The sequence below is a fragment of the Eriocheir sinensis genome, chromosome 59, assembly GCF_024679095.1.
Source record: "Eriocheir sinensis breed Jianghai 21 chromosome 59, ASM2467909v1, whole genome shotgun sequence".
Classification (NCBI taxonomy): domain Eukaryota; kingdom Metazoa; phylum Arthropoda; class Malacostraca; order Decapoda; family Varunidae; genus Eriocheir; species Eriocheir sinensis.
The window spans coordinates 6,286,263-6,296,262 of NC_066567.1; the positions used below are offsets into that span (position 1 = coordinate 6,286,263).

At 39.2% G+C, this 10,000-nt stretch overlaps 1 protein-coding gene and 1 long non-coding RNA gene across 3 annotated transcripts in view; one reads left to right on the forward strand and one right to left on the reverse strand.

Moving 5' to 3' along the window:
• LOC126985449 (uncharacterized) overlaps positions 1-10,000 on the reverse strand; it is a 64,534-nt gene that overhangs the window by 36,386 nt on the left and 18,148 nt on the right. The window lies entirely within an intron of this gene.
• The window catches only part of LOC126985441 (uncharacterized), a 50,867-nt gene that overhangs the window by 23,429 nt on the left and 17,438 nt on the right, over positions 1-10,000 (forward strand). Inside the window, exon 3 of one of the 2 annotated variants that reach the window (XM_050840313.1) lies at positions 3,615-3,664. The exons of the other annotated variant lie outside the window; for it this stretch is intronic. The gene's annotated coding sequence lies outside the window, so the exon portion shown is untranslated. The remainder of the gene's footprint in view (positions 1-3,614; positions 3,665-10,000) is intronic. 2 annotated transcript variants of the gene reach the window in all.

Here is a 10,000-nt window from a genome sequence, read left to right on the forward strand (position 1 = left end):
GTGTGTGTGTGTCTGTGTGTGTGTGTGTGTGTGTGTGTGTGTGTTTGTGTGTGTTGAAGTTGCACAAAAGGACTGATGAACGTTGCTACCTTCCCCCCCCCCCCCCCTCCATTCCCTCCTTTCCTTCCTTCCTTCCTTCCTTCCCTCCCTCCCTCCCTCCTTCCCTAATATACGTTCCTTCATCTCTCAATTTACTCAGTTTTTTATCTCCATCCTCTCTCTCTCTCTCTCTCTCTCTCTCTCTCTCTCTCTCTCTCTCTCTCTCTCTGAGAGAGAGAGAGAGAGAGAGAGAGAGAGAGAGAGAGAGAGAGAGAGATATGGGGGACAAACAGATGGGAATTGAGACGGGACAGACTGAAGGGAAGCTGAAGAGGGTCATTTCGTATCGAATTAAGGACGGTCACTTGCACCCCTTAAATTGAGTTACTGGTGGTGGTGGTGGTGGTGGTGGAGGCGGTGGTGGTGGTAGGGAGGTGGGAGTAGTAGTAGTAGTAGTAGTAGTAGTAATATTTTTTTTATAGTAGTAGTAGTAGTGGTGGTGGCGGTAGTGGATGAAAAAGTTGACCAAAGGAAATTACTATACGAAGGACAAACGTACGTACAAACACATATGTACACAGACAATCAAGTAAATAAACATGTTAGAGAGAGAGAGAGAGAGAGAGAGAGAGAGAAATAAGAGAAAGATAAAGAGAGGAAAGGAAAAGTATGTCTTCTGTCTGAAAACAAACACACACACACACACACACACACACACACACACACACACACACACACACACACACACAGATAACAAGTGGGAAACTAATGAAGAGACTGGAGAAATGAAAGAGAGAGAGAGAGAGAGAGAGAGAGAGAGAGATGAGCGTCCACACTGATAAAACGTATCTTCCTTCCTCCTCTTCCTCTCTTTTCCCTATCTTCCATCACTCCGTCTACTTCTTTTTTTTATCCCTTTCTCCTTTTTATTTCATTCTCCTTCATCTCCTCTTTTTCATCCTTCTTTTCTTTTTCTTTACTTCCTCTTCTCATTTCTCTTTTTTCTCATCTTCTTTTACTTCCTCCACTTTTTTTTATCTCGCTTTCCTTCATCTCCTTTTTTTCATCCTTCTTTTCTTCTTTCCTTCTTCTTCTCATTTCTCTTTATTCTTATCTTCCATCCCTCCCTCCACTTCTTTTCTTCTCTCCTCTCCTTTTTATCTCACTCTCCTTCATCATGCTTCTTTTCTTCTTCTTTCCTTTCTCTTCTCATTTTTCTCTTCTCTTTATCTTCCATTACTTCCTCGATCTCTTTTTTTCTCCCTTCTACTTTTTATCTCAATCTCAACTTCATTTTTTCATCCCCCTTTTCTCCATTTTTTCATCCTCTTCTCATTTCTCTCTTTTCCTCATCTTCCATCACTCCCTCCACCTCTTTTCTTATCCCCTCTCCTTTTTATGTAATTCTCCATCATATTCCTTTTTAATACTTTTTTTCTCCATTTTTTTCTTCCTCTTCTAATTTCTCTTTTCCTTTCCTCTTCTTTTCTTTCCCACTTTCCTTTTTATTTTATTCTCCTTCATCATATTTTTTTTCATACCTTTTAATTCATTTTTTCTTCCACTTCTAATTTCTCTTTTCCTTATCCTCTCTCCTTTTTATCTCATTCTCCTTCATCAGCTTCATTTTTTCATCTCTTTTTCTCTCCTTCCTTCCCCCTTCCCTATTTTTTCTCTCTCCCTCCTCCATCCCTCCCTCTCCTTTCCCCAGTCCTCTTTCCTCCTGTTTCCATCAATTCCCCCTCGTTCCTATCTCCTCTTACTCCCTCCCTCTCCTTTCCTCTCTTTTCTCCTATCTCCCTCCCCATTCCCCCTGTTTCCTCTCCCCGTTCAACCTTTTTCCTCTCTCCCTTCCCTATCCCTCCCTCCCTCTCCTTCCTCCCCCTCCCTCTTTCATCTCCTTTCTCTCATTCTCTCTCTATCTCACAACAGCCAACAATCATCAAAGGGAAAAGAGGAGACGGTTGGAAATATACGTACAAAAATACCTTGTGTTCGCTCCCTTTCAAACCCACATCACAAAAAGAAAGGGCAGTTAAGGCCTTATCTGTCATCCTCTTTTCATATCTTTCTGGCCCTTATCGACATTCTGTACATATGAGGACTCCAGGGTAGGCTCTGCACGTACACACACACACACACACACACACACACACACACACACACACACACACACACACACACACACAGGGTTCATATGTTGCAAATTGAGGTTGATAGATGAAGAGCAGGAAGCGGAAGAGGAGGAGAAGGAGTGGGAGGAGGAGGGGGGAGGAGGAAGATGAAGAGGAGAACGTGGACGAGGAGAGCTTGGAGGAAGATGAAGTGGAGGAGGAGGAGGAGGAGGAGGAGGAGGAGGACGAGGAGGAAAAAGAGGAAGACGAAAAAGAGGAAGAAGAGGAATTAGAGACAAGAACACACACACACACACACACACACACACACACACACACACACACACACACACACACACACACAGGTAAATAAAAACTCAGGTAAATGGATCCCCTGGAGGCACCTGTCAACCCCTCGTGACGTCACACCAGTGGAGAGATTTCGACCACTGCAATTGGCTTAAGAGGGAGGGAGGGAGGGAAGGAAGGAAGGAAGGAAGAAAGGAAGGAAGGTATGAAAAAAAAGGAAGGAAGGAAGGAAAGAAGGAAGGAAGGAAGAAAGAAAAGAAGGAAGGAAAGAAGGAAGGAAGGAAGGAAGGAGGGAAGAAGGAAGGAAGAAAAGGGAGAAAAGTTAAGACAAAAGAGAGATACGAAGGAAGGATAACAAAACGAAGAAATAAAGACGGAAGAGAAGAAGAGAAAACGAAGGAGAGACGGAAGAGAGGAGTAAAGGAAAGATTAAATAAAAAAGGAAAAGAAATAGAGTAATGGTGGAAATGAGATAAGAAAGGATATAAGTGATTAAAGAAGGGAGAAAAGAGGAAACGAAGGAAAGGAGCTGAGAAAAATAAGAGAAAAGAGAAAGATGAAAAATACAGAAGCGGAGTGAAAGATTTTAAAGGAAGAGGAAAAGGCAAAAAAAAGTAGGAAGAGAGAAGGAGAGATTGAAGGAGTGGAGTGATTGAGAATGAAGGAGACAGATAGAAGTTGAGGGATCTGTAAGAAGGGGGGGAGGGAGGGAGAGAAAGAGGAAGGGAGGAGAAGGGAAGCTTCCGTAACCTACACGGAAATCCATCACAGACGACCTTTTGATCTAGGAGGAGGAGGAGGAGGAGGAGGAGGGGAAGATAGGAAGCAATCAAATAAAAATATGATGAAGACAAAATTTGGTAACTCTAAGTACACTGATTGCTCTCTCTCTCTCTCTCTCTCTCTCTCTTAAGAAAAGTAAGTTAAAATATGAGAATATTTTTAAAATTAATAAAAATAAATGATAAACTCTACGGTATGAGCAAGCCGGGTTTCATTTACTCTCTCTCTCTCTCAGGTAAGAAGATCCACAAGAATGTAATTAAGAAAGGTGAAAAAAGGAGAGGAAGTTTTTAAAGGGAGAGAAAAATCAATGTGAGGTAACTTTGCTCACTTTATTTTCTTTATTTTTTTTCTCTCACTTTCTTTCAGAGTGAGGCAATGAGAGTGAGTGATTCTGCATAGTCTACTTGAACTCTGAGGTAAGTGTGTGTGTGTGTGTGTGTGTGTGTGTGTGTGTGTGTGTGTGTGTGTGTGAGAGAGAGAGAGAGAGAGAGAGAGAGAGAGAGAGAGAGAGAGAGAGAGAGAGAGAGAGAGAGAGAAAGGAAAATAAAAACAAAAGAAAGATAGGAAACCAAGAAAGTAGGTAAGAAAGAAAGGCGAAAGAACTAGGAAGAAAGAAAAAAAAAATAAGAAAATGAAAGAAAGGAAAATAAAGTGACAGGAAAAAGAAAATATCAGAAAAAAATAATACAAAAAACGGAAGAAAATGTTAGAGAGAGAGAGAGAGAATAATCCCTAATGACCAAAGCGCCCCACGTGACCTATCTCTATACGAATCTGATGACAAAATTGCAAGAAAAAACTACCTTTCTATTTTTTCTCCTTTCCTCTCTTCCTTTTTCTGCTTCCTTCAATCCTTCACTCAATCTTATTTACTCTCTCTCTCTCTCTCTCTCTCTCTCTCTCTCTCTCTCTCTCTCTCTCTCTCTCTCTAATCCTTTGCTTTTTCCTCATTTTCTACTTATTTTTACCCTTCTCTTTTGCACCCTCCTCTCTTCCTTTCCTTTATTTGTTTTATTTCTTACTTTCCTTATTTGTATATTTTTAACAATTCTCTTTTTCAACCTTCCTCTCTCTTCCTTTTTATTATTTCTCCTATTTCTTACTTTCGCCTTTTACTTTTTTTTTTGCCATTCCCTTTCTCCCCCTTCTTCTCTCTTCTCTTTTTTTCTCATTTATTTATTCATTTCCTCTTTTTCCTTCTGCACTTATCTGCCTTTTATTTTTATTCGGATTCTTCTTTTTCCTTTCCTTCCCTCCCTCCCTTCCTTTCTTTTTCTCCTTACTCTTCTATGTCTTTATTCCTTCCCTATCTTCTCTTTCTTTATTTCGTGTTTCTTTCTCTCTTCTTTCCTAACAAATTTTACCTTCATTTAACTATTTTCCGCATTTTTCCTTTTTCCTCCCCTTCACTCCTTCCCGTTCTTTACCTCCTTCCTCTCTCTCTTTTCTCTTCTTATCCTCTCTCCCTTCCTCCTCTTCCCACCATCCCTCTTTCCTCGCTTCTCTGCTTATTCCCTCTTTCTTTCATCCACCCTTTCTCTCACTTTCTCTTTTCTTTTATTTCTTACACTTTACTTTCTCCTGTACTCTGCTATTTTAATCCTTTTTTCCATTTTTTTTCCATTTTTCTCCCCTTCCGTCCATCCCTTTCTTTTTCTCCTTACTCCCTTTCTTCTCTACTTATCCCTTTACCCTCCCTCCTCGTCCCTCCATCCCTCCTTCCTCTCTTCTCTGTTTATCCCCTTTACCTCCCTCCCTCCCTCCCCAAGAGAACCACAGGGGGGTGGTCAGTCTTTCGTTTGCAGAGAGCATTGTGGGCGGCTCAGGTCGTTCTTTTAGGCTAAAGCGACAAGCCTTAATCTTTTTCTCCCGTTGGTATGAATGTGTTGATTTTTCTTTGTCTATTTTTGTTATTGTTGTGGTTTTAGTGGTGAAGGTGGTGATGGCGGTGGTGGTGTAGTGGTGGTAGTGGTGGTAGTAGTAGTAGTAGTAGTAGTAGTAGTAGTAGTAGTAGTAGTAGTAGTAGTAATTATTTTATCTGTACGTATATATTCATTTATCCATATACCTAACACACACACACACACACACACACACACACACACACACGAGAGATACAGGCAACCAGGTAACTAATCAATAAGTCATAGCAGGTAACCTCATTCACCTGTCCGCCGCCAACACTCAACATTCTGACCGCGAACAAAGCTTTCTGAAACGAGCCACTTTTTCCCACTTTTCTGCACTAACGTAATCCATTTTTTCCGCTAACTTAATCCAACTTTTTTTTTATTTTGGGGTTTATATCGTTTCCCTCATGCATATTCGATCACGGTAGGAGAGAGAGAGAGAGAGAGAGAGAGAGAGAGAGAGAGAGAGAGAGAGAGAGAGAGAGAGAGAGAGAGAGAGAGAGTCACTATCTCTTTATTTTCGATAAATGCAAATTCTTCTTGTCGCGTCAAATAAAAGAATATTTCACGGCCACTGACCATTTGCATTCGTCAACGAGATTTTTATTCAGCATTTTATTTATTTTTTTATTTAAACCATGTGTGTATTATTATTTCCTGATATTGCTTTATGTTTTCTTTTTTCTCTCTTTTTTGAGTAGCGGGCTTATTTTCATTATTGTTTATTTTTTTCTGCCCTTGAACTGTTTCCTCTACTGTAAAAAAAAAAAAAAATTGGTTCACAGTTATTTTTTTCTATCTAACCTTCCCTTTTTTTTCATTTTATACTATTTTTCCTTTAGTTCTTTGCATGTTTTATTCAACGAAATATTTATTTTCTATATAGTTTTTTTTTAGTATATGGTATTATTTTCCCATGTGTATGTGTGTGTGTGTGTGTGTGTGTGTGTGTGTGTGTGTGTGTGTGTGTGTGTGTGTGTGTGTGTGTGTGTGTGTGTTACAATATTACATCATCCCAACATCTTTTTTCCTCACTCTCTCTCCTCCCTGTCTCTCCCTCTCTCTCCTCACCGCACTTTTCATCCTCCTGCCTCCCTTTCCTCCTCCTCATAATCTCTCGTCAGCATCCCTTCCCCCCTCCCCTCCCCATCCCCTTCTCCCCCCCTCCCAAGATCCTCTACGTCACTCCATATCTCTTCCCTCATTAGTCAGAGAGGACACGTGTTACTGTTACGTAAAATAGTAATAATAATAGTAATAATAATAATGATAATAATAATAATAATAATAATAATAATAATAATAATAATAATTGCATTAGTAGTAGTAGTAGTAGTAGTAGTAGTAGTAGTAGTAGTAGTAGTAGTAGTAGTAGTAGTAGTGTTTTTATTACTAGTTTTATCATCAATGCATATCTTCTTATACTCTAAAGAAATATCCAACTATTATCATTATCATTATTGCAATTATTTTTATCTTCCCACCTTTACCTGTCCATCCAACAGGTGCTCATTAGAGTATAAACAGCGGTGCTCGGTTACGCTTGGCCCATCACACCTGGTTTTTATTTTTTTTATTGTGAAGGAAAGTGAATGAATGAATGATGATGATGATGACGATGATAATAATGAAATAATAATAACAAAGCAACAACAACAGCAACAGCAACAATATATCACGACCACCTCACCACACAATGATCAACCAAACCAAAAAAAAAAAAAAAACAGAAAGAAAAAAAGTTACTCCTGAATTCTGCAATCTCTTAGGCCTACTCTAAGTCTGGCCTACATTCGATGACGAGGAGGAGGAGAATTAGGAGGAGGAGGAGGAGGAGGAGGAGGAGGAGGAGGAATCTATCTTGTATCCACTCCCAATCGATTTTGAGGAGAGAGAGAGAGAGAGAGAGAGAGAGAGAGATGATTAAGTTCAGATGCCAATATAGTGAGCAGGATACACACACACACACACACACACACACACACATTAAGACCAGCACCTCGCCCACTATTCTCCATCACCATTAACGAGTATCCCGGGTCGCTATTTATTCATTTATACGCAGACTACCTGTACGTGTTGCTAATTAAGATAACTCAACCATTACATTGCTCTCTCTCTCTCTCTCTCTCTCTCTCTCTCTCTCTCTCTCTCTCTCTCTCTCTCTCTCTCTCTCTCTCTGAACAGGCAGGTGAGAACCAAGTGTCTGATTGGCTAATGGCAAAGGTAAGGCCGCAGCTGATTGGCTAATGAGCCTAAGAGCGGTTCTCATTGGCTGATGGCGAAAGCTGGTTGTAAAAGGGGGTAATCTAGTCTCTCTCTCTCTCTCTCTCTCTCTCTCTCTCTCTCTCTCTCTCTCTCTCTCTCTCTCTCTCTCTCTCTCTCTCTCTCTCTCTCTCATACTTTGTCCTTTAAGTGTTAACTGCGAGAAGAATGAGAAGGAAAATTGAAGCAAACAGATTAACTCTAATTTTATGACGTTTGGGGGAATGACTGCGTAGGAGAGGAGGAGGAGGAGGAGGTAAAGGAGGAGGAGGAGGAGGAGGAGAGGAGGAGGAGGTCAACAACACGAGTTAAAATTAGAAAAAAAAATATATAATAACCTCAATATTCAATGTGTGTGTGTGTGAGAGAGAGAGAGAGAGAGAGAGAGAGAGAGAGAGAGAGAGAGAGAGAGAGAGAGAGAGAGAGAGAGAGAGAGAGAGAGAGAGAAAATGCCTCCACTTCTTTAATTCCATCACTTCTTTCTCGTTCCTTTTCCTCCTCCTCCTCCTCCTCCTCCTCCTCCTCCTCCTCCTCCTTCTCCCGGACATGCAAATGAACGCCTCGCAGAGAAATCAAATTGCAGACTTCGTTTTAGTCTTGACATTCCCCTTCATGGCATCCAGCTCCCGTGTTCTTTGATTAGGAGGAGGAGGAGGAACACAAAGCAACACAAAGGAAGAACAAACAACAGCAGACCTGCTGGTCCTTACGAGGCTGTTTGTGATAAGCTACACTAACTATCTAATCAAATGTGGAAGATGAAAGACAGCAAAGACGAAGGCTCCTCTCCACCCCCCATCCCTCCAGCCAAAGCTGGCAGGAAAGGAAAAAGAACCATGCAGCATGGAAAAACTGCATGGAAATTATGTAGGAAAGAGGAAAGAACTACCATTACTACTACCACTAACCGGGCGAAAAAAGCGGACAAGGACACCAGTATTCGAAAGAACTTAACGTTATTACGACAATGAGTAATATCTTAGTTGCTGGTTGGATTCAAAATACTTGTCAACTCTATTCTTTAAGGCCGTAACTGTTGTACTATCAACGACATCACAGGGTAGAGAGTTCCAAACATTAACAACTCGATTGAAGAAGTGTTTGGCTTCGTGCGACGAAAATCTTTTACCACTTATCTTCAAATTGTGATTTCTTCTTGTTCTATTTGATCGATCAATTGTAAAGTAATCTTCCGCATTAATATCACTGAATCCTTTAAACATTTTAAGACAACAGAAAACAGAAAAACGAAAACAGAAAACAAAACAGAAAAACGAAAACAGAAAACAGAAAAAAGAAAAAAGAAACAAAACAAAACAGAAAACAGACAAAATAAACAGAAAACAGAAAACAGAAAACAGAAAAAATAAAGAGAAAACAGAAAACAGAAAAAATAAACAGAAAACAGAAAACAGAAAAAATAAACAAAACAGAAAACAGAAAAAATAAACAGAAAACAGAAAACAGAAAAAATAAACAGAAAACAGAAAACAGAAAAAATAAACAGAAAACAAAAAAATAAACAAAAATAAACAGAAAACAGAAAACAGAAAAAAATAAACAGAAAACAGAAAAAATAAACAGAAAACAGAAAAAATAAACAGAAAACAGAAAAAATAATCAGAAAACAGAAAAAATAAACAGAAAACAGAAAAAATAAACAGAAAACAAAAAACAAAAAAATAAACAGAAAACAGAAAAAGGGAAAAAAAGAAAACAGAAAAAAAAACAGAAAACAGAAAAAGGGAAAAAAAGAAAACAAAAAGAAAAACAGAAAACAGAAAAACAGAAAACAGAAAAAAGAAAACACAGAGACAGACAGACAGAGAGACAGAAAGATATACTGAGCGACACAGACTCACATATTTTACCCATAACTTCTAGGTCAGAGGAAACGAACAGGAAAAAAAAGGGGGGAATAAAGGGGAAAAAAGGGGAAATGATGGGGAAAGAAATGGTCTGAATGGCCGGCATCGACACCAACAATGGCCCCCAAGATTAGTGGTCACCTGAGGGCCGGCAGGTATGGTAATTAGACTGGTAGGGCGTCACTTTCCCTCTCCATCTGTCTTGTTCTCCCTTGCCTCTGTTTCTCTTTCATTTGTTTTCCTTCTGTACATTTTTTCTTTTTTTTTTTTGGTCTCCCTGTTTTCCTTTCCTTTCCTTCTCTCCCTAATTTTTCCTTTTCCTCTTTTCGCCTCTTCTTTTCATTCTTTTTCTTTTCTCTTTTATATCTTTCACGTCTTTTCATTTCATATATTTTCCTTCTGTACTTTTTTCATTTTTTTATCTCCCTGTTTTCCTTCCCTTTTCTTCTCCCTCTTGTTTTTCCTTTTCCTCTTCTCTTCTTTTCACTCTTTATCTTTTCCCTTTTATACTTTCATGTCTTTTCATTTCGTGTTTTTCTTTTTTTTTTCTCAGTTTTCCTTTTACACTTTCCCGCATTATTTTCCTGTTCACCTTCTTTTTTTCCTTGTATTTTCCTCTTTTCTTTTCCACTCTTTGTCACTATTTCCTTTTTTATCAATCTATCTATATTTTCCTTTCCTCTTTCCTTCCTTCCTTCACTATTTTTTT